General features: G+C 40.1%; 1 pseudogene; it reads left to right on the forward strand.

The window, feature by feature from the left end:
* Positions 1–23,740: 23,740 nt before the first annotated feature.
* LOC122197570 (NADH-ubiquinone oxidoreductase chain 4-like) lies at positions 23,741–24,491 on the forward strand (annotated as a pseudogene).
* Positions 24,492–24,763: the final 272 nt, after the last annotated feature.

Consider the following 24,763-nt stretch of genomic DNA (forward strand, 5'->3'; position numbering starts at 1 on the left):
AACTTAATAAAGTTAGATAATGGACTTTACCTAAAGCAGAGTCAAACATTTGACTTTACTATCCTTATGGACTTTTAGGTAAATTTGGCAGCTTCGCAACCAATGCCCTTCCTTTGGCAACAGAAACATATGGACTCTATGGAAACGGTACACGGGACTATCATAGACTTATCCTTTCTCTTTACCATTTTGTCAACCGAGTTGACTATGGACAATCCTTTTCAATTGGGAAGAGAAAGTTTTTATGGAATTCCGATGTTACCATTGTCAATGTCCATGGAAGTTTGGGAAGTTGATCTTCCAATCAAATTTTGCTTTACCAATGCCCCAAATCATTGTTGATTCAGCATCATCAAGCAAATAGGTAAGATCATTAAGGGTCATGTCGTGATCTGTCATCAGGGAGTGACCAAGTCAACAACCAGCTACCTTGAGACTTCGACAGCTGACTCTCCCGACTTGTCAATATGTAACTTAATCTCCAAGACCTAGGCTCATATAGACTTTGTTTGCCAATAAGGATTGAGTGACTTAGAACTTAACAGGTCTTGAAACTTGTGGGATAGGGAGATTTATTGGAGTAGGTGAAGGAAGTGAAGTATGATTTTCAGTCCCACTAATGCACAACAAAGGGATTGATCTTCCACCTTGATTGCCATTCAGGATATCATTTTCATTAGGAAGCTTCTTCCTAAAGATTTGGGAAGACCATAGCTGTCTAAACTAGACATCTATATTGGGAGAAATCCAAGTTAGTTGATTTAAAGTCCTTAATATAACACCCAATATGAAATATTAAGCCTAGGACCTAATAACCTATCTATAAATGGAAGAAGGATGCCGTAATCCAAATAATAAAATAGTTAAAGGTAGGTAAATGAAGATTTGCCAATTTCCACCATGAAAAACGAAATATAATTAAGTTTTAATTGGATTTGAAACTCCTAGATATTTTGAGATACATTGAACTTTCAATGGCATGTTTGAATCTCGATTGTGCCCTCTCAAGTTTGTGACTGGGATGCCGAGGATCACAAACAAGGTGTGAATAACCATACAAATTTACTTGGTACCCTCAACAATATTACCTAATCGATGTGCTGGTTAACCACACACGCTCCACCGATCTATAATAAAGTCAAGTTACCCTTTGCCACTCTTACTAGTCCATGTTAGTGTGCCGGTTAACCACACACGCTCCACTAACGACTTGGTAAGGTACAAAGTGTAAATTTATGGGCTAGCACCAAATTCACATTTTCCTAAAGTAACTAAGATTGGGAATCTATAATGTATAGTTACTTTATAATTCATTATACTTTGAATGAGAATTTAAAGTTGTATCCTACCCATTCGGCTAATGACCCTCCACCGATCAAGGAAGCAGTGGGTGAGAGTGGACACCCATTAAGTCACCATTTTATAGGCAACAACCTTATACCCCCCCTTATAGACCGGCTTTGTGAATGAGGCCTACTAACGGTAAGAATGACATATTCTTATACATATGTATATAATAAAATTATAATAATAGTATAAGTGTTAATTTTTAAACTTTTTAAAAATCTATGGTTTAATTTTTGGAATTAAAGTATTAGAGTGTAAGACTTTTCAAATTCCAAAACTTGAGGGCAAGAATTGAAACTATTCCAAGTATCTTCAATTTGTAACTTATGAGTTTTAATGGTTCATGAAAATGAAGACTCTTCATTTTATGAAACCTTTTTAGTTCTTTAATTACAATTTAAAGAAGTGAGTTTTGGTTATCCAAAACTTGAGGACAAGTTATGGACACCATCATTGCCATTAAGATCATGAATTAAACATACATGGAGGTTACACATAATTCCTATGATCTTCTAAAACTCATAAGAACACAAATTCATGTCAAGCAATTTCAAGAATCATATTAACATATACAATACTTGAAAATTGATAAAAGTCATGCAAAAATGGGTTAACATAATCATTATCATTTTGAAAAACAAATTTTACAAGTCCAAAACAGATTGGGATAATGATTTTAATCCATTTCTAGCAACAAAACACGAAAAAATTCCCAACACGCTCCTACTCGTCGAGTGCAAGAACCTACTCGACGAGTAGGATGAATTTGTTCATGGACTCGGCGAGTCTAGTCGTCAGTGAGCAGATTTTTCGCTTTTTAAGCAGTTTTGCATCAAGTATACAGAAAACAATCCTAGGCTCTGATACCACTGATGGGTTTTGAGCATTCTAACACTTCCTAAGTGTACATGCAACCCTAATAACCTTGAATCTATGTTTTCTCTATATACATGCAAATTTCTTTTTCAAGGTTATTTCCTAACTAGCATGGCATGGGGAGTAAATAAAATATAAAACTAGTAGAAATACATACCTTGTTGTTGCTTGGATTCCTTCAAGACTTTGTAAGCCTAGCACCCCAAATGTTGTGCCTCAAATGCTTCACACAACACCACAAAACTTGGAATTACTTGAGAGAATACTTCTAGCACTCAAAATCGGTTATGCCCTCTCTAGTAACACTAGGTCACGATTTTGCTAGCCAAAGGGTTCCTTTTATAGTGGTGTCACAATTAGGGTTTCATTAAGAAGACCCATAATTGTCATGACTCTTCATGTCTCATGACCCATGGGTTTGTAACTCCCATGGACTATCCATGGAGCTCCAAATGGTTACATCCATAACCCATAAACCATGGATCATTAATCCACCATAAAAGAATTGATGATTGTCATAATCAACCCTTTATATTTAATTAGTCTTACTTTGATCACCAAATTAATACTAGATTAACACTTGATCAATACTAATTAAATAACACTATTATTAATATATTAGAACTTATAATATATTAATAATCATAAGTGCCTTATTCTCTCATTTTGTCTATCCAAGTATTGCCATACCATGCAACCCAAATGGACCATGCCGGGTCGGGTCAAGTACATACCAAATAAAGTTATGGACTTAGACACTATATCCAACATTAAGTTCTATGTCAAACATATTGGAAATCGGGAAACAAAGTGATGGACAACATGTAAGACATTGTTCCATGTTTTTGTCCGACTGATATCTAAAATAGAGGATTATATGATCACTTATCTTAAATGGCGTATCATCATCATCTTAGTTCCACGAGACCTTGAAAGAGCTACGATTGTTGGTCGGTTCCTGAAGTCATTCTTGCAGTTATAGTTATTAGATTTATCCAAGTGGGAGACTGTTAGATTAGGTGTCTAGGTTCATAACTATTCATGGAATGTACTTGACCCGGTTAGCATGGTCCATTTGGGTTGCATGGCATTGCAACACTTGGATAGATCAAATGAGAGAAATAACACTTAAAGTTTATTAATACATTATATGTTCTAATATATTAATAATATTATTTAGTTAGTATTGATCAAGAATTAATTTAGAATTAATTAAGTGATCAAAAAGAGACTAATTAAATATATGGGGTTGGTTGTGTAAATCATCTATTCTTGCATAGTTGGGCTAATGATCCATGGTTTGTATGGATTGGGTTAAAACCTATAAGATGCTCCATGGATAGTCAATGGAGGTTACAAACCCATGGATCATGGAATATGGAAAGCCATGACAATTATGGTTTACATGGTGTAACCCTACTTTTGACACAACTATAAAAAGACCCCATGTTAACCATGTAACATCCAAAATTTCAAAACAATTAAAACTTTTCAAAATCACCCATTTTATTAACATTGTTACAAAAAGGTTTTCAATACTTTATTAAACGGAGTAATTTCCCAGGTTCATATCATAAAACACCAACGCGAGGAACGGTACGATCACGCCTTTGCCTTGCCACAGACTCCTGAGAACCTGAAACATAATACCACGACTGTAAGCCAGAAAGCTTAGTGAGATACCCCCAGAATACCAACCACATATACGCCTTTCCAGGCCCTGACCTTACGGTCCTCAACACAACATAATCGCCTTCCGGCCCGTAATATATTGCCTTCCGGCCCATAACATATTGCCTTCCGGCCCATAAGCATACAATACATACATAACATAACAAATAATCATATAGCAGTTCATAGACAACAATCGATCAACAGATCACATACCATAGCATTACTCTAAACAAGATACCGGTCTGGCCGGTCACTAGCATAACATTACCCTATGAATCAGTCAACATACTAAATGCATACATACGCCTTTCCAGGCCATGACCTTCCGGTCCACATAGCAATGCCTTCCGGCCCATAACATGTAATGACAACTACCCGGATTTCCATCCGATACAAGGGTCGGCCTTGGTGCCATAAACCCTAGCGATATAGTGAGGATAACTCACCTCGAAACTGCCGACTGACAGATAGCTCAAGCTGCTCCGATCACTGATACGATCTCCACCTCTGGATAGTCACCAATGCACTGAACTCAAACAATAACAACAGTTACCAAAATACCCCTGGAACCACTGGTCAATCCTTGGTCAAAGACAAGGTCAAAGTCAACCCCTGCCTGACCCTACTCGTCGAGTCAACCCTGTGACTCGCCGAGTCCCCATACTCAGAACTTTACTTAACCTGCGACCTAACTCGCCGAGTCACCCCAAGACTCGCCGAGTTCAACGACTCTGAGTCCACTCGCCCTTGACTCACCGATTCCTTAAGATTCCCTTTCTACACGTCGAGTATCCCCTTTTTACTCGACGAGTTCCTCCTGGAAGAATCGCGGGGCCACCCCGACTCAACTCGCCGAGTCTGAAGAACAACTCGACGAGTCCCAGTTAATCTTCAAGCTACTCGCCGAGTCTGAAGAACAACTCGGCGAGTCCATGTCATGCAGGCGAGCAACTGCTTCCTGAATTACGTATGGTCCCGAGATATACAATCATGGGACTTTCTGGACTTCTAAACATCTTATTACTGGGGTATAAACGTCTGGGTAATAACATAATAACCCATCTAATCACTAAGTGGGTTCCATAAACCCTAGATCCATGCACACATCAATATAACAGGAATGATCCGAATTATTACCTGAATAACACACTCTCTGTGTCCCCAAACCTCAGAACTCGATCCTCCTTGATATTCCTTTGGCCAAATTCTTCTTCTTCTTGCCTAACAAGTTCTTCCAAGTTCCAATAGCTTTCTCCCTTGCTCTAGACGTCCACAACGATTAGGGTTCTTCTCAATCGACCAAAAGACGGACAATGACGGCCTAAGGGGCGTTATATACGATCCAAAACCGAACGGTTAGGGTTTCTGCTGAACAGCGTCGACTCGCCGAGTCCATATCTGGACTCGTCGAGTCCAGTCGCGAACCCGCGACCAAGTTTGCGATCCCACTCGGCGAGTCTAAGCTCCAACTCGCCGAGTCCCCTCTTAAATCACCCCCAAAAACATAATTATATCAATATCTGAAATTCCGGGCTGTTACAACTCTCCCCCACTAGAACTAGACTTCGCCCTCGAAGTCTCACTCTGAAAATAGCCCCGGATGCTGCTCCCACATATCACGTTCCGGCTCCCAAGTCATTTACGATCCCTTACGGTGTTGCCATTGAACCAACACCAGAGATACCTCCTTGTTCCTCAGAACCTTGATCTTCCGATCTCTGATGACTACTGGCTTCTCGGCATAATTCAGGCTTGCATCCACCTGAATGTCTTCTAATGGAAACACTGCCGACTCATCGGCTACATACTTCCTCAATTGCGACACATGAAAAGAAATATCATGGGTTTGTCTCAAATCAATGGGCAACTCCAACCGTTAGGCAGCCCGGCCTACCCCGCAATCACATGACAAGACCCAATGTACCGGGGCCCCAACTTGCCCCTCTTCTTGAATCGAATCACTCCTCTCCAAGGAGAGGCCTTCCGGAGTACGAAGTCACCGACCTGAAACTCAAGCTCGGACCGGCGTCTGACTGCATAACTTTCCTGTCGGCTCTGAGCGGTCAATAACCTGTATCTAATCTGCTGAATCTGCTCTGTCGACTGAAGCACGATCTCTGTACTGCCCATCACTCCCTGCAACTGAAAATTACTCAAGATGCAACTCTGCTCTAAATCTCAACGACCACTCGACCCATAAGGGTTAGGAAACCCTGAACCACCGGGTCCCCGATCCAAAGCCCACTTTGTCCATTCCGGACCGACTGAGAGATCCATTCTCCCTCTCAGAGCAACTCTCACAAGTTCCCTCTTGCCATCACATACACATACTGAACTAGTCCCAATACTCGCAGGTTGGAAAAACCCGATACACTGATGATATCCTCGAACATCTCCCAAGACGAACCACTAATATCCGTCCTATACCCTGATCAGAATCACACTGAGAATCCAAGATTCTCTCTCCCCCTGCATCCCTTTCGAGTCTCGACAGTCATCCCAACCCGGATGGGTTCCTACTTCACTGCCGCAAACACGATGCTCGAAACCATACTTGAAATACTCTAACCATAACTCTGCTCTGCAGCTTTCACTTTCGTGAACTTGCACCCCTTCGGAGTTACACACCTTCCTCTTTTCCTTTTTCCAAGGAACCCTCTTGGCCATAATGCCACTCCAACCGGTGCCACGGTGCTCGCCCCAGGCGACACCACCGTTTTTGCGTAACCGCTATTCACATACTTTGGTTCCCATTGCAGGGGCTCTCAATCCCATGCACTCTCTCCACTCATCAAAATCACTGCCTCAGCTAAACAAGATCACTAACCCGGGGCCAGACCTTCCAATGCAATCACACTGCAACATACACGATCCGCAATCTCAAACTGATCCAGCAATACCAACAGAGTCTCCAGCATGACTGGACCGACTCTCATAACACATACTAGCCACTCGAGGCTATATCTCTGTGGGTCCGTACACCCAACTCTGCGAACCCTCAGGTTCTAACTCTGGAACCTTCCGGTTCCAGCTCTAGAAACATGCACAACATAATCCCGTGGGATTAATGCAGTACAACCCATCACGTACCTCAAACATACAAATACTCTGATCACATAACCCCGGTTACTTACTCAAGCTTGATCCCGGCCTTCTCTCAGGCCTCCACAATCGAATGCCCTAGGTCTGTATCCCGCCCCGCATACCCGACACTCGCTCTCGTCGGCCTATACTCTGCGCTGACAACCACTGCTGAATCCCAACAGCTAAGCGCCCTCCCATTCTCATCGATTTCCCGGAGAATTCTCCAATTCTCCCCCACTAAAGCACTGACTAACTGCCACCGATCGTCATTAACGACCTCTCAGAACAATCCCGCACAAAGAGAACATTTACCCACTGACTGCTTCCCACAAGCATAAGCAACCCTCAGCAAAACACATCTCCTCCCTGATTAATCCACTCAAAAGAACCCTGTCTTTCAATCATCCACTCCACGACTGCAGATGCTACCTGACATTCAACCCAGTGCCGCATCTCCACTAACAACCCCCACGAACGATAACCAGCGAAATTCTCAACAATAACCCGTAACCAAACCCACAATCTGCCAACGGGTGAATACCACATCGAAAACCGCACAAGGCTACCGGCACTAAAACACCAAACTATAACCATACCAAACCATCAGGGAACAACGAATGCCAAAGCGAAACCTGAAGCACCAATCCATAACCATGCCAATCCCGCGAAACAACGAATACCGCATCGAAATCCACACTACCAGCACAAGCAATACGCCACAATCAACGCAAGCTAATCAAGACATCAAGACAACATCATACCCGCAGCTGCCTCCGGCACTGCTCCGTCTCCCTCTGCCGCAAGCCGATAAGCACAACGCTGAGCCCTCGGGCTCTGCTCCATCATGTCCTCCTCCTGAACTCCTCAAGGTGGCCGGTGCTAGAGCCTGCACCGGTCCTGCAGAAAGCTGTGGACAGTTGACCCTCAAATGTCCAACCTGCCGACAATGATGACAAATCCTCAAATCCCGAATCGGCACTGACTGCCGACAATCCCGCGCATAGTGCCCCTCTTTTCCGCACTTGCGGCATGCACCACCGGACCAGCAACCCCGGTGTGACCCCTCCCACACTTCCCACAAGTGTGGCCGCTCCGATCCCCCATTCCAACGTCTACGGTCCTGAACCGTTCCGGCGCCGACTGCGACTGCATCGGGGCCTGCCTCAGCTCACGCAACTGCAACTCAACCTCTAACTCACGCCACATGGCGGCCTCCTGCAACTCCAACAGGGTCTCACACCTCTGCGCATACACGAACTGTCTGATACCCCCTTGAGCATACTCAGATATCGGGGCATCTGAGCCTGCTCCGAAGCGAACTCAGGGCAAAACATCGCCCTCCCAATAAACATCCTGGTGATCTCAGTCACCGACTCCAAATCCTGCTTCAGCTCAAGGAATTCCCGAGCCAATCTCTCCTTTTCATCTCGCGGAACATAGCGAGTACTGAACATCTTTATGAATTGATCCCATAAAACCGCAGCCCTCTGCGCATCGGAAAATGACCTCGTGGTCAATCTCCACCAATCCTTCGCTCCTAGCCTCAATAGGTTCAGAGCACACCTCACCCTCTGATCAGCAGGGCATAAACTCGTGGAGAAATACCCCTCCACATCTGATAACCATCTCATAGCAACAATCGGGTCCTGAACCCTATCGAATGTGGGAGGCTTCGCACAATAAAAGTCCCGATACTGAAAACTCCGACTAGCTCCTCTCTTTGCCGTTGCTACAGCCGTTGTAACCGCCGCGGCAGCCATCTCTGCGAGAGCCACATATCGCTCATCAAACTACTCAACCATAGTGGTCCTGATCGACCCAAACAATTCTGGCGACTCAGCCCGCAACAATGCAGCAACCTCATCCCGCAGGATCTCGCGAATCCTCGCATCTCGCTCGCTCGTGCTTGTCTGATCGATAACCTTCGACGGCACCAATCCACCCGGAACTTGCTCTCCAGCTCCCGATCCTGATCCGGATCCACTATCATCATGCCTCGACATCTCCATACCGAAAACACCATACCAATCTCTGACACTTCCCAAAATCCTGGGATCCAACTCTCGCAATCCCTACCCTAGAGACCATGGTTTCCCTGATACGCGTATGGGTCCTGTGCTTTCAGTAGTACGGGCCCATACTACCTTCCACACCTACCCATATTTGTATGAAGTACTACCACAATACCCTAGAGAACATGCATAACAACTATCAACCCTCACCACTAGAGGAACACTGAGAACATCCCATAAGGGACCCTAGGCTACAGGCATCACAAATCAGGCAACATTATCATGAATTCCTGAAGATCCCTAGCCTAACTCTAGCATGCTGTGCTATCAAGCTCAATTAAACAAATATCATGTATGGTATCTTGGGGTTACTTACTGGCTCCGGCTGATCGTACCTCCGCGTCCTCCTTTTACTTAATTTGAAAACCATTTTAATTTCTCATTTTAATTTCTCTTTTTAAAATCCTCCTCGATTTGAGACTGGAGTCACACGAATGTTTCCCCAATTCACTCAAACCAAGGCTCTGATACCAACTTGTAACATCCAAAATTTCAAAACAATTAAAACTTTTCAAAATCACCCATTTTATTAACATTGTTACAAAAAGGTTTTCAATACTTTATTAAACGGAGTAATTTCCCAGGTTCATATCATAAAACACCAACGCGAGGAACGGTACGATCACGCCTTTGCCTTGCCACAGACTCCTGAGAACCTGAAACATAATACCACGACTGTAAGCCCGAAAGCTTAGTGAGATACCCCCAGAATACCAACCACATATACGCCTTTCCAGGCCCTGACCTTCCGGTCCTCAACACAACATAATCGCCTTCCGGCCCGTAATATATTGCCTTCCGGCCCATAACATATTGCCTTCCGGCCCATAAGCATACAATACATACATAACATAACAAATAATCATATAGCAGTTCATAGACAACAATCGATCAACAGATCACATACCATAGCATTACTCTAAACAAGATACCGGTCTGGCCGGTCACTAGCATAACATTACCCTATGAATCAGTCAACATACTAAATGCATACATACGCCTTTCCAGGCCATGACCTTCCGGTCCACATAGCAATGCCTTCCGGCCCATAACATGTAATGACAACTACCCGGATTTCCATCCGATACAAGGGTCGGCCTTGGTGCCATAAACCCTAGCGATATAGTGAGGATAACTCACCTCGAAACTGCCGACTGACAGATAGCTCAAGCTGCTCCGATCACTGATACGATCTCCACCTCTGGATAGTCACCAATGCACTAAACTCAAACAATAACAACAGTTACCAAAATACCCCTGGAACCACTGGTCAATCCTTGGTCAAAGACAAGGTCAAAGTCAACCCCTGACTGACCCTACTCGTCGAGTCAACCCTGTGACTCGCCGAGTCCCCATACTCAGAACTTTACTTAACCTGCGACCTAACTCGCCGAGTCACCCCAAGACTCGCCGAGTTCAATGACTCTGAGTCCACTCGCCCTTGACTCACCGATTCCTTAAGATTCCCTTTCTACACGTCGAGTATCCCCTTTTTACTCGACGAGTTCCTCCTGGAAGAATCGCGGGGCCACCCCGACTCAACTCGCCGAGTCTGAAGAACAACTCGACGAGTCCCAGTTAATCTTCAAGCTACTCGCCGAGTCTGAAGAACAACTCGGCGAGTCCATGTCATGCAGGCGAGCAACTGCTTCCTGAATTACGTATGGTCCCGAGATATACAATCATGGGACTTTCTGGACTTCTAAACATCTTATTACTGGGGTATAAACGTCTGGGTAATAACATAATAACCCATCTAATCACTAAGTGGGTTCCATAAACCCTAGATCCATGCACACATCAATATAACAGGAATGATCCGAATTATTACCTGAATAACACACTCTCTGTGTCCCCAAACCTCAGAACTCAATCCTCCTTGATATTCCTTTGGCCAAATTCTTCTTCTTCTTGCCTAACAAGTTCTTCCAAGTTCCAATAGCTTTCTCCCTTGCTCTAGACGTCCACAACGATTAGGGTTCTTCTCAATCGACCAAAAGACGGACAATGACGGCCTAAGGGGCGTTATATACGATCCAAAACCGAACGGTTAGGGTTTCTGCTGAACAGCGTCGACTCGCCGAGTCCATATCTGGACTCGTCGAGTCCAGTCGCGAACCCGCGACCAAGTCTGCGATCCCACTCGGCGAGTCTAAGCTCCAACTCGCCGAGTCCCCTCTTAAATCACCCCCAAAAACATAATTATATCAATATCTGAAATTCCGGGCTGTTACAAACCAAAATCGGCACTACAAGCAAGTAATAGAGGGCTATCTGATTTTGAGGTGTAAGTTACTTCTCTCAAAGTTATTCCAAGTGTTATGGTGTTGTGTGAGACATTTGAGGCATCACACTTGGGGTGCTAGGCTCAAAAGGTTTTCAAGGATTCCAGGCAACTAAAAGGTATGTTTTTCTACTAGCAATTATGTTTTAAAGTTCCCCATGCCATGCTAGTTAAGTTAAGAACCTTGGAAAACCATTTTTTCATGTATCTTAGTAAAACATAGATCCAAGGTTTCTAGGGTTGCATGTAAACCTTAGGAGTGTTATAATGCTCAAAACCCTTCATATGGATCATTTGATATGTTTGGTATGTGGTATTTGGGAACTTACTAAGCTTTGTGCTTACAGTTTGTGGTTTATGGTTTCAGGTACTTCCGGTTCGAAAGGGAAGGGCACGGCTTGATCGTAGCGCATACACCCGTGTTTTCCGTAATATGTGATCTTTAGGAATCAACTCTGATAATTGTTTTATTTGAAATGCTTTTAAATGTTTGGATAAATTTACAATAGTGTTTTGATTATAATAAAAATGAAATTTTTACCCTTGTTTGTTGGGATGTTACGTAGCAGCTTGATACCCACGTGCAAAATATTAACTTTTACCACACAACTTGTAAAATGTTAAAAAGCTTCAAGTAGATAAAGGAAAAGACATTCGCCAAATTTTGTTTCACCAAATTCTAGGAATTCATTTGGTTTGGCTGACGCTTTATTGATTTTGAAGCTAAAAATGTTAAATTATCAAGTTGATTGCTATTCTTAGGAAAGCCTCCAAAATTCATTATCATTTTAGGCAAAAATGACCTACATAGGACAAATGATCAAACTTTCTTGTTTTTCATCGACAGAATTAAAATAAGACAGTTAAGCCACAAATATGACCAAAATATAAAAATCTCTCCATAGTTTGTTTTCTTAGTATAAATTCAATTACTTATTTATTCATTATTTCATTTGTATTTATTTTGAATTTTACTTTAAAAAATACTTAATGTTTACACCTTGATATTTAATATTTTCTTAAAAAAATGATTAATACGTGTATCTATATATACAACTTTTTTAATCAACTTGTAGAGTATACGAGTCTCACTCCTAATGAGATAATATTCGGTAAGACAATATTATCTTTTTAGGTTTGCCAGTGATTAAGTACACAACAAAAACAAGCAATATGGATAGTCCGATTTCAAAAAAAGTTAAGGACCAAGCGTGCAAATTACCCCAAACCACACGATCGTTTTACACATATATATCATTTTTCTCGTTTAAAAATGAGTAAATTACACAAATGGTTCCTATGGTTTAGGTTAGTTTGCGTGTTTAGTCTCTAATTATTTTAAACTCAAAAGGTTCCTATGATTTAGTTTTATTGTGTCTTTTGGTCCTTATCATATATAAATAGACTATTTATTACCTCTATTCATTTATTTTTTTTCTAATTTTATCTATAGTTTACGCGTTTACTCTCTCTTTCTCTCTCTCTCTCTCTCTCTCTCTCTTGTGCGCGCGTCTTCTTTATAGAAACACAATTGACGCCCTTTTGAAACCTGCCAACAAAAGCCTTCTTCGAAAAACCCATAAACCACCTCAAAGGGTTAGACTGTTAAGCATATAAAATGGAGAGATAATGAGGGTTGAGCCCTAGCCATCGTTGCCCGTAGAGGTGTAGACTTTAGTTAACAAGTCCCGTCGTCTTTTCTTTGACTTCTTATTCTTCCCAACAATTAACTTCTAAACGAATTCTAGGGTTCGAAATAACATGGATTCTCTTCTTCTTTCGAGCCGATTGCCTCATCTCCTTTCCCTGGCAAGAATCTGTAAGTTATTTAATGCCTTATCCACATGTAATTTACAAATGAGAGACAATTGTAAGCTTCTTCTTCATGATTGGTACCTTGATGATAGGACAATCATTAGAGATTCAGAAGAGGTGGCCAGAGTATTCGACATCATTAGGGTGACAGGCCCAGGATTGAGGCTTGAGCTGAATATCAAAAAAACTGAGCTATTTTGGCCTTCATGGGATGGTAGGAAGATGCGTTCAGGTTTATTCCCTGCTGACATTGGGCGACCGTTAGTGGGGGTGAAGCTTCTTGGGGGAGCTGCTAGTAAAGATGCGAGTTTTATTAGTGGGTTAGCCATGAAGAGGGATGCCAAGGTTGTTGATTTGATGCGCCTTCTACCACAGTTACATGACCCCCAAAGCGAGCTTCTTTTGCTTCGATCTTATATGGGCATCACCAAACTTTTCTTTGGCCTGAGAACGTGCCAACCCGTTCACATGGAAGAGGATACTTTGTGTTTTGATAAAGGGTTACGTGGGTTGATTAAAGACATTGTGGTTTGTGGGGATCCGTTCTTTGGGGACCTTCAATGGCGATTGGCTTCACTACTAATTAGATTTGGTGGTTTGGGGTTGTACTCAGCAGTAGAGGATTCCTCCTATGATTTTGTAGCCTCATGATCTCAATCGTGGGTGTTACAAGACCACATCTTAAGAAATAGCGGCATATATAATATGGATTTAGATTATGTTTGTGCTTTGACCTGTCTTCGTGATACGATTCTGGGCTTTGACTTCAACGATTTCACTAATAAGGACATCGCCCCTCCAAAAGCCCAACATTCATTGGCGAGTTCCCTTTTTAGTAAAATTATCCAAGACATAGAAGCTCACTTCGATATGATGATTAGGCAGAAAGCCATTTTTGAGTGTCTAAGGGCCCCATATGCTCAGGATTTTCTAATGACTATTCCTATTGACGGTCTTCGCCAGCATATGTCGCCAGTGGAGTATTGTGCCCTCCTCAACTATAGCCTTATGATCCCCTTATTTCCGGCCGGCGAGACTTTCCCTGTTTGTCACAAGGCATGCTTGGAATCCTTTGGGGAGCATGCAGTTCATTGTAAAGAGCTCCCGAGTTTCAAATACCGACATGATCTGGTTAGAGATGTTCTTTTCGACTTATTTAGGCGTGCTAGGGTTTCTATCAAGAAAGAGACACCTATGAACTTTCTGACTGACCCATTCGAAGGAAGATCAATACTTAGACCAGCTGATGTTCTAGTATTTGGATGGGCTGTTGGAAAACATGCGTGCATGGATCTAGTAGGGGTTTCCCCTCTTGTGGGCTTGGGGAGTGGAGTTTTCACGATGGGGGTTAAAAGTGTTGAATGGTAACATATGAACTTATTTTGGAAATAAATTGTAGAGGAGGGGATATTTGGTAAGTTTTGGACTTAAAATGAAATGAATTTATGGAATCAGGGGCTAAAGGGAAACTTTTGGACTTCAAATTTAAAAGGATTTTGTGGAGAGGGACAAAAGTTGGAAAAAGGAAACAAAATTTGATGGAATATGAGACTTAAACCCGATGGTCATCCCTCATGTTTTAAGGATCAACACCTTCACCCAAACCCTAAACCTAATCTCTATTCGGCCGCCACCTTTGTGTTAACCTCTACTGGAGCTGCCTCCATGACACCATCGCGAGCCACCGGTTCCTCCTGCTGCCTCATCGACGAACGCCATTGTTACATTCCCCGCTGCCGTTGGAGACGTTGAGGATAACCGGGAGATCGCTGAGATCGGAGTTCAAGCTATGAACGACGAAGAGCAGGTTGAAAACGACCAGAACCTCCCGGTAAGGTCAAACCGCAACTTATCTCTCCTTCCCTTCGTTCGATTCGGTGTGTATGTAGTCGTATACATCATTTATGCCACTGTTGCCCTCTGTAGTCGCCATTTCTGCCTAATTTGACGACGTCCGCCGCCTAGGTTGTGGCTGTGAGAGTGTGTGTTCGTGCATACATGTTGATGTCAGCATTTGTGGTAGGGCATGTGTGTTGTTTGGCCGGAAATACCCAAGAAAAACCACCATGGCTGCCAACCATGGTGGCTGCCACCTTGTCAACTCTTTCTGCCACCACCAGCCACCGTGCGGTGGTGGCTGTGTGTATGATTTGTTGTGTACGGCCATATCTTGTAAGGATAATGCTATGTAGATCCTTGCTTGCCCAGGAAACATAAGGAAACAAATCACCACCACCTGCTGTCGCCGATCCGCCACTATTAGCCACCATCTCGGGTGGTTATGGGCTTTCGGGTGCGTTTGGATTGATATTTGGAGTACCTTTGGTGTTGTATCAGCTGAAGATCATCGATGGAATAAGAAGACGTGTTTCCAGAACGAACAAGATACGGGTTGAGAAGGGGGAGTTAGCAAAGTTAGACAAGATTGGAATGGGCATAGGAACATGTATTGATGTACCATATCGGCTAATGCTCCTAGGTTGATGCGATGTATGTTCGATTAATGTCTAAGTCCATAACTATATTTGGTATGTACTTGACCCGACCCGGCATGGTCCATTTGGGTTGCACTTAACCGACACAATTTATATGGATAATCTTTTGAGAGTAGTATATTTATGATTTATATTAATATATTATAAGTTCTAATATATTAATATGGAATCATATTATTTAATTAGTATTGATCAAGAATTAATTAAGTGATCAAAATGAACTAATTAAATGTGGACTCTTATATATATGGAATGGGCCAAGTTCATTTAGGTTGGGCTAAGCTTTCATGGATAGTCCATGGAGTGTTTAACCCATGGATCATATGATATGAAAGTTCATGGGTTTAACCCTAGTTTCCATACTATATAAAGATGTCCATGGTTGGTGAAATTGGCACTAGTGTGGTACACTATGAAGAGCTAGCTGATTTCACTAGATAGAACCAAGTATTCATATTCTCTAAAGTCTTCCAAGGTGTCTTGGTGATTTGTGATTCCACTTGAGGCTTCCACACTATTGGGGCTAAGCTCTTAAAGCTTGAAGACATCAAGCGACATCAAAAGGTATGTCATCTAACTAGAACTTTGTAGTATAAGAACTTCATAATATGCTAGTTAGGATTAAAGCCTTGGAAAGTTCTTATTTGCATGTATAATAGAGAAAACATAGATCCAAGGTTTATAGGGTTGCATGTACACCATAGGAGTGTTAGAATGCTCAAAACCCAACAGTGGTATCAGAGCCTAGGCTTGTGTTCAATTATACTTGATGCACATTGCTGAAAAATGCTGAAAAACTCGATTTTCTAGCTTTCTGGGCACTGGACTCGCCGAGTCCACTGATGAACTCGCCGAGTCCATGAGTAAAATCATCCTACTCGCCGAGTAGGTTCATGCACTCGATGAGTAGGAGCCCCATACAGCATATTTTCGAGGTTTTTGGCTAGAAATGGACTAGGAACATTACCCTAAGTTGTTTTTGAAATTATAAACTTGTTTTTGATGTGGTAATGTTCATGCTAACCCAATTTCAAAGATAATTTGTCAATAGATTCATGTTTTGAATTAGTTTAGTGATTAGGCTAGTTACATGAAAAAGTTTGATTTGAATTATCTTGTTCTTATGAGTTGCTTGGATTAATAGAAAGTTATGTGAAATTATTGTTTTCAATCCAAATTAATCTAAGCGTTGATTCTAAAATGTGTTTTTGTAACTTGTCCTCAAGTTATATGAAAAATCACATTTAAGTTTCATAAAACTCATAAAAGTTGGCAATGTTTACAAAAGATGAAGAGTCTTGTCCTTAAGTTATGGAGGTTCAAGAGTCACTTCATTAAGTAATAAAATATGCAACCTTAATTAATTCCATAAGTTACAAAATAAAGAAAAAGTTACATTCTTTAATAATTTAAAGTCTTCCATAACTTGTCCTCAAGTTATGGAACTTGAAGAGTTTTTGGATTAAAACTACTTTAAACACATAAGTTATGGAATTAATTAGTTTTGAATAGTTTCAAAACTTGCCCTCAAGTTTTGGAATTTGTACAGTTTTCTCTTATGAATACTTTAATTCCAAGTTAGCCCTTAGAATTTTAAAAGTTAAAATTCAACCCTTATACTTTATAATATTATAAGTTAATAATATTTATATATATGTATAAGAGCAAGTCAGTCTTACCGTTAGTAGGTCTCATTCACGAAGCCGTTCTATAAGGGGGGTATAAGGTTATTGCCTATAAAATGGCAGTTTAATGGGTGTCCACTCTCACCCACCACTTCCTTGACCGGTGGAGGGTCGTTAGCCAAACGGGTTTGATAGGACTATAATTCTCCCTTCATTAAAAGTATTAATGATAAATACTATGTAACTAAACTCTTAATAATACCCAATCTTATTTACTTAGGAAAATGTGAATAAGGTGCTAATCCATGAAATTACACTTTGCACTTTGTTTAAGTCGGTTAGTGGAGCGTGTGTGGTTAACCGGCACACTAACTCGTATTTAACAAGGTAGGCAAAGGGTAACCTAATGTTTATCATAGTATCAATGGAGCGTGTGTGGTTAACTGGCACATCGATTGAGGGGTAAACACTTAAGGGTACCAAGTAATTTGCATGGTTACTTCAGACCTTGTTTTGTGATCCTCAGCATCCAAGTCACAAAACCTGAAGGGCACACTCGAGATTGAAACATGCCATTGAACAGTTCAATGAATCTCAGAAGATCTAGGAGTTTCAAATCCAATTAAAACCTAATAATACATTTCGTTTATCTTGGTGGAAATTGGTGAATCGTCATTTTCCTACCTTCAAATATTTTATAGCTTGGATTATGGCATCCCTCTTCTGAGTTATAAAAGTATTGTGTTGAGTCCTAGCCTTAATATTTCATATTGGGTGTTATATTAAGGACTTTAGATCAACTATCTTGAATATCTCCTAAAAGATGTCTGCTTTAGACATTTATGATCTTCCCAAATCTCTTGAAACAAGCATTCCTAAATGAAGATGATGTCCCATGGAAATCATACTTCTTTCACCTCCTCCAATTATTCTCCCTAACCCACAAGTTCTTGAAAAGTTTAAGGTCACTCAAGTCCTATTGGCAAGTAAAGGCCTATGTGTGATCACATCTTGGAGATGAAGTCACATACTGACAAGCCGGGAGAGTTGGGTGTCAAAGTCTTGAGAAAGTTAGTGGTTCAATCACTTTCTAAGTCACATAGTGAGTTCCTTTGGGACTCCTATGAAATAGACTATAACAAGACCCTTAATGATCTTATCTATTTGCTTGGTGCTGCTTAATCAGAAATGATTTAGTGTACTAGTATAGCAAATTTGATTAGGAGATCAACTTCCCAAAACTTTATGGACAAGGACAATAGTGACACAGGAAATTTAGAAATGCATTCTCTTCCCAATGGAACGGGATTGGCCATAGTCAACTTGGTTGACCAAATGGTAAAGAGAAAGGCTAAGTCTAGGATAGTCCCATGTACTATTACATAAGGGTCCATATGTTTCTATTGCCAAAGGAATGGGATTTGGTTACGAAGCTGCCAAACTTACCTAAGGATGGTAAAGTCAATAAGTTTGACTTTATTTCAGGTAAAGTCCATTGTCTAACTCTATTAAGTTCCTACTTGGAGATTCATATTACATGATGTGGCAGGGTCACATGTTGATGTTTTAAGAATCAAAGAAAAGTAAAGAAACTTAAAGGAAGTATATGCTGATTCTGATCGCGAAGATGGATTTCAATCGCATGGTTCGGTGATCAGAATTTTGAGCAGGTGCTTAAGAGTTATGATAGATTGCTTATGAATAGATGACAACAAGTTTTCATATACATTTGCATTGTAAGGATTAGTTTTTCCGCAAAGTTTTAAAATAAAAGAAAAGTTTTTAATTTTATTTATTTTAAAAATATCCTTACAAAGGCATTTGGGGAAAAAATGTTGCTTATATGATTCCATTGATAGCAATATTGGAAATATGAATTTGATTCTTTCATTTGTGGTGGTGTCTAAATTTACCAAATAAGGAAAGACTCTCATCACCCAAGTTTCAGTTGGATAGAAACTTGAAATCATGCAAGTTGTATAGTATGATGAATGAGAACTTTCGAGCATTGGAAAATTAAGACTAACTGCTTGTTCACATGGATGTGTGAGTCAAGAGAAGGACTAAGTGATCAAGTACACTTTCTTGTGCACTTGTCAAAGTCCACCACAAAATATGGATAAGACTATTCGTCATGATTTACTAAGGTTTAGTAAATATGATTATACTTACAAGCTTAAGTATAATTCTGAAGCATTGGAAAATTTTCAATGTATGACAGAACGAATAAGAAGAATCAAATTAGGCAGAAGGACAAAAGTTTCTCAAATCTGAAAAAATGGGAGAGTACTTTAGTATCATGTTTTAAGATCATCTTAATGATTTTGAGACCTTATCACAATTCATCCTCTAAGTACATTCTGATAGTTAAGAAGAGGAGTTATGAATTGTTGAAGTGGTTAAATCAAGAAGATGATTCATACTTCATTCCAAAACAATTCATAGAGTTTTACTCTAAGATTGTAACTTGAGTGACATGTCTTAAATAAGGTTTAAATCACTTGTCAAATGTAAGAGTAAAAGTTTTCTACTCTTGTACATTTGAAATTGGTATGTTGTGATGTTTTGGATAAAACAAAGACCAACTAAGGCTAATTGTGTTAAGTGTCTGTCTTGATTAGAATCTACACTATCTCTTGAATATTTGGCAAGAAAGTCTTATAGGTCAAGGAGACAGTGGGAGTCTAAAAGATCCTGAAAGGGTTTCAAGAAGTAATCAAGAATAAAACCTGTATTTTATCGCTAGCACACATCTAGAGGTTTATAACGTACCGTGCTGACATTTCTATGCACATTCCAATTAAGTTGGCTATACATTTGAGTTCTACATGTTCTCAATTGTTTGTATAGCTACTTGGAAGCAATGGTAGGCCCTTGAGCTGGCAGGTGGCAAGAAGTTAAGATTGCACAAGTTTAATCCATATGAGTTAGGATTTGTCACCAACCTAGTCCTGTGATTATGGTTTTGACAAATTCACATGGATAGGAACACTTACACCACAAAATCTAAGTGTCATAAGGTTTCTCTTCGATTCATGAAAATGATGGTAAGGAAACTGTTTCACTAAGTAGATTTTGAGTAGATAGCAACTGTGGGAATGACAAAAGGTCTAAACATTATGATTACGGAACCCCTCTTCATAATTGTTTAGACACACATGTGCGATATCTAAGAGAGGTGTATGATTTTGATAAAGTCTTATCAAGGCAATCTAGTATCAGAAATCTGAACTTTGGTAAGAAAGTCAATAAAGTATTGATTTCTAGAAGTCCAGTTGATTTCTGGGTACATGTGAAAGCTAGTGGGAGCATAAGTGTTATGCTATTAATCATCATGTTAGTGGGAGCATGATAACTATGATAAAGGTTGCAAGTTAGCAATGTTAATTATAGAAAACAAAAGGTCTCAATTGGGAAAAAGTTGTTTTGCTATAATTAAGGGAGAGGATATTATACTTCATCTCAAATCTAAAAGCTTAGATTGAGGTCTTAATCGTATTTAGTCAAGAATATATATGAATTTCATGTTGGTATGGCTCAACATAAGGAAATTCTATATATGGGTTCATTATTTGCGTTCTAAAATTCGATTATGATTACGGCATCCCTTTTCATAATCTGAATTATGAGAACTTGGCAAATAGAAATGGAAATATTATAGCAACAGACTGGTTTAGTCTTTATGTGAGACATCATGAATCATGTCCCGTATGCTTCGGATATAGGATCGATTACATGTGTTATATTCACCCTTTCTAAAATTTTACAAATGCCTGGGACATTAAGAAGGGAAAAGGTCTAGAATTGGATATGACTAAAATGATTAAGCAATTGTCGAGGACAATCTAAGGTTTACCAAAGATTGGTTGCTCAAGGACAGTTGGAAGTATAGTATTAATTCTGTAAGGACCATATTGACATAATCTGTAAGGAGGCAACTCCTGTTCAGAAGTGATAATCAAAATGGAATATAGAAATGGTTCAAAGATAGAAAGTTGTTCAATCAATCTGTGTAAGATTAAGAAACTTAATGTAAGAAAGATGTTTCCAAGGAGTTGATCTACTTTGGAATACTCTATAATGATTGTTGCCAAGTGAATTTGTCCATAATCATTACAAGAGGATCAATGCATATAAGTTTAGAATCTAACAGATTTCGGTAAATGGCATGAATTTGGAATTCTTGCATTTGCAGCAAGGGTTTGGGACTGTGAAAAGATGATCATTGGAGTTATGTTCGACCAATCTAAGTCACAAAGTAAGGATCATAGACAAACATAGAGTTCATACTTGGTGTATGGCAAAGCTATTGTTTAAGAAAAACATAGTGTACATGCTTGGAGCATGGGACAACTAGTGTTTTTAATTGAAGTATAAAGTTGATAAAATCGAAACAATGAATAATGAGTAATCAGTATGGTGATAAATAGAAGTGTTTATTTATATTCATAGGGTTTGATACCATATCTGATTCATTTATTCTTGTGTTTCACTTTGCATGTTTTGACTTCCAGAATAAACTAGGTTATTCTTCCGGAATGACTAAGTTATTCAAACCATCCATAGTCGGTCATATGTTGGAAGTAGATATGAATCAAGACTGTCATGGGTTGGCTTGTAGGGGTCTAAGATGTTGGACAAAGGGCTACAACACTCACGAGTGATCATGAGACGATAATATCTTATATTCTTCAAACCTAGAGATATGAGTTGTTACTATGAGTTGGTTGAACATTGATTGCACGAAAATGCATTTGGTAACTCGGTGTTATAAAACGTGCCTTTGTGTATGATTCAACAAGTAGTAGAACAAGCCATATGAGTCTAAGTTTATCCATTCCTTTTACCTTCGGGATAAAAGAGATATCTGTGGGCCCCTCGATGATTTAATGATGACACATGTGAGTGCTTGGCCAAGCCAGGACGGATTTGATTTGTTCAATCAGTCAGTCGTCATGAATCGGAAATCGGGAAACAACAAATGGACAGAGAGAATGATTATAATCCATGTCTCAGTCCATATGATATCTAGAATGGAGGAATATATGATCCCTTATCTAATGGACAAGTTCGTTGACAAGATCAGAGTTCGACAACGGCTTTGAGAGCTACGATTGCCAGTTAGGTTTTGAAGTCATACTCAATAATAGTTTTAGACTTGTCCAAGTGGGAGACTGTTGGATTAATGTCTAAGTCCATAACTATATTTGGTATGTACTTGACCCGACCCGGCATGGTCCATTTGGGTTGCACTTCACCGACACAATTTATATGGATAATCTTTTGAGAATAGTATATTTATGATTTATATTAATATATTATAAGTTCTAATATATTAATATGGAATCATATTATTTAATTAGTATTGATCAAGAATTAATTAAGTGATCAAAATGAACTAATTAAATGTGGACTCTTATATATATGGAATGGGCCAAGTTCATTTAGGTTGGGCTAAGCTTTCATTGATAGTCCATGGAGTGTTTAACCCATGGATCATATGAAATGAAAGGTCATGGGTTTAACCCTAGTTTCCATACTATATAAAGATGTCCATGGTTGGTGAAATTGGAACTAGTGTGGTACACTATGAAGGACTAGCCAATTTCACTAGATAGAACCAAGTATTCATATTCTCTAAAGTCTTCCAAGGTGTCTTGGTGATTTGTGATTCCACTTGAGGCTTCCACACTATTGGGGCTAAGCTCTTAAAGCTTGAAGACATCAAGCTACATCAAAAGGTATGTCATCTAACTAGAACTTTGTAGTATAAGAACTTCATAATATGCTAGTTAGGATTAAAGCCTTGGAAAGTTCTTATTTTCATGTATAATAGAGAAAACATAGATCCAAGGTTTATAGGGTTGCATGTACACCATAGGAGTGTTAGAATGCTCAAAACCCAACAATGTATTCCACCAGTTGACTGAAGACTTGATTATTGGTATATCGATCAGTCCAGGTTAGATGATGTAAGCTTCATTTACAGTTTTCCGACTTTTTTCGAGCTTCAAAAAGGCTTTAATTATTGTTTCTCTGTTCAGGTTTTCTTCATTTATTGTTCCATTTCATCTATGCGGTGTGATTTCTAGCTTCTGTTATATTTTTATATTTCTTTCTTTTCTTTTTCTTCCTTTCTATTGAAAAGGAATCCACTTTCTTCGCACTCATGAAAACAACCTGAAGCTAGAGGGACCAGGAACTAGTGGGAGTGGGGGCCAAAATAGGGCAAGAGCACTGGAAGTCACAGTAGCAGGCATCATATTAAGTTTGGTGCTAACGAAATCCATTTTGAGCAAAGGTATTCTCATATCACGGACAAGTCGGATCATGAAGAAGGGGTAAGTGGGCGGGCAAAAAAGGGTTAGTTCAGTTTGAAATCGACGATTCGTTCCGTATTTTCAAAGAAAAAGGGGTAGTTAAGAGCATCAATTTCGCCTTTTATATCTTATAGAAAAGAGAGGAAGTCTAGCGCCGGTCCTTTGGTAGACCCCTATTGTATTGGAATTAGGCGCCCATCTTTTGATTGTTGTCAACTAATCTCTTTAATGTTAGATTCTACTCTATGTTAGAACATTTCTGTGAATGCTATTCTGATCTAAGTTGTCTTATTCTATGTCCCGTGCTAGGAAGCATTACTCCTCTTTTCATTCCAAATTCAAGAATATGACCGATACGATTGATTGGTCTGTGCGCCTCTCTTATTACTTTTTTGTATTCCCCTGTTCTTCGGATACAATTCGATCCTTCTACGGCCAAATCTCAATTTGTGGAAAGCCTTCGATGGCTTCCTTATGAAAACATCCATTTTTATTTGGGTATAGACGGTGTCTCTTTATTCTTCGTGATATTGACCACATTTCTGATCCCTATTTGCATTTTAGTGGGTTGGTCTGGTACGAGAAGTTATGGGAAAGAGTATATTACAGCATCTCTAATTCATGAATTTCTAATGATCGCCGTGTTTCGCATGTTGGATCCTCTACTATTCTATGTTCTTCCTGAAAGCGTGCTAATCCCTATGTTGTGCGAAGCTGAGCATCTTATATTCGCAGGGTCGTTTCTGTCGTCGTGGTCGAAGGGGAAGAAAGAAATGAATAAATGTTCTTTTGGGAAAATGTATAATAATACACCTACTAAGACGAAATCCAAAGGTGAGTCTAGTAAGTGGACGTATCGAACTGAAATAAGATCTAAGATTGACATCTTGATAGACTGATTTACCATAATATAAAGAGAGTCAATGTGGAGTCCGCCGTGGGAAGAGCCGCTTCTTTCTTGCTTGATAGGGGTGCTTGAGAAGAAGCTGTAGCATTGACCTGACTTTCGGAATAGAATGCTCCTAGCTAAGACTCTATGAGTGAGTGATGTCATACCAGTACCATCACCGTGAGGTGGTGGCTGCCGTCATGTGCCACCTCTAGGCACCGCTAGGGTGGCTGTGTGTGTGTCTGTGTTTGTATTAGTGTGTGTGTTTTTTTGGGTTTTTGC

Source organism: Lactuca sativa, chromosome 4 (genome assembly GCF_002870075.4).
Source record: "Lactuca sativa cultivar Salinas chromosome 4, Lsat_Salinas_v11, whole genome shotgun sequence".
In the NCBI taxonomy this organism is placed as follows: Eukaryota; Viridiplantae; Streptophyta; class Magnoliopsida; order Asterales; family Asteraceae; genus Lactuca; species Lactuca sativa.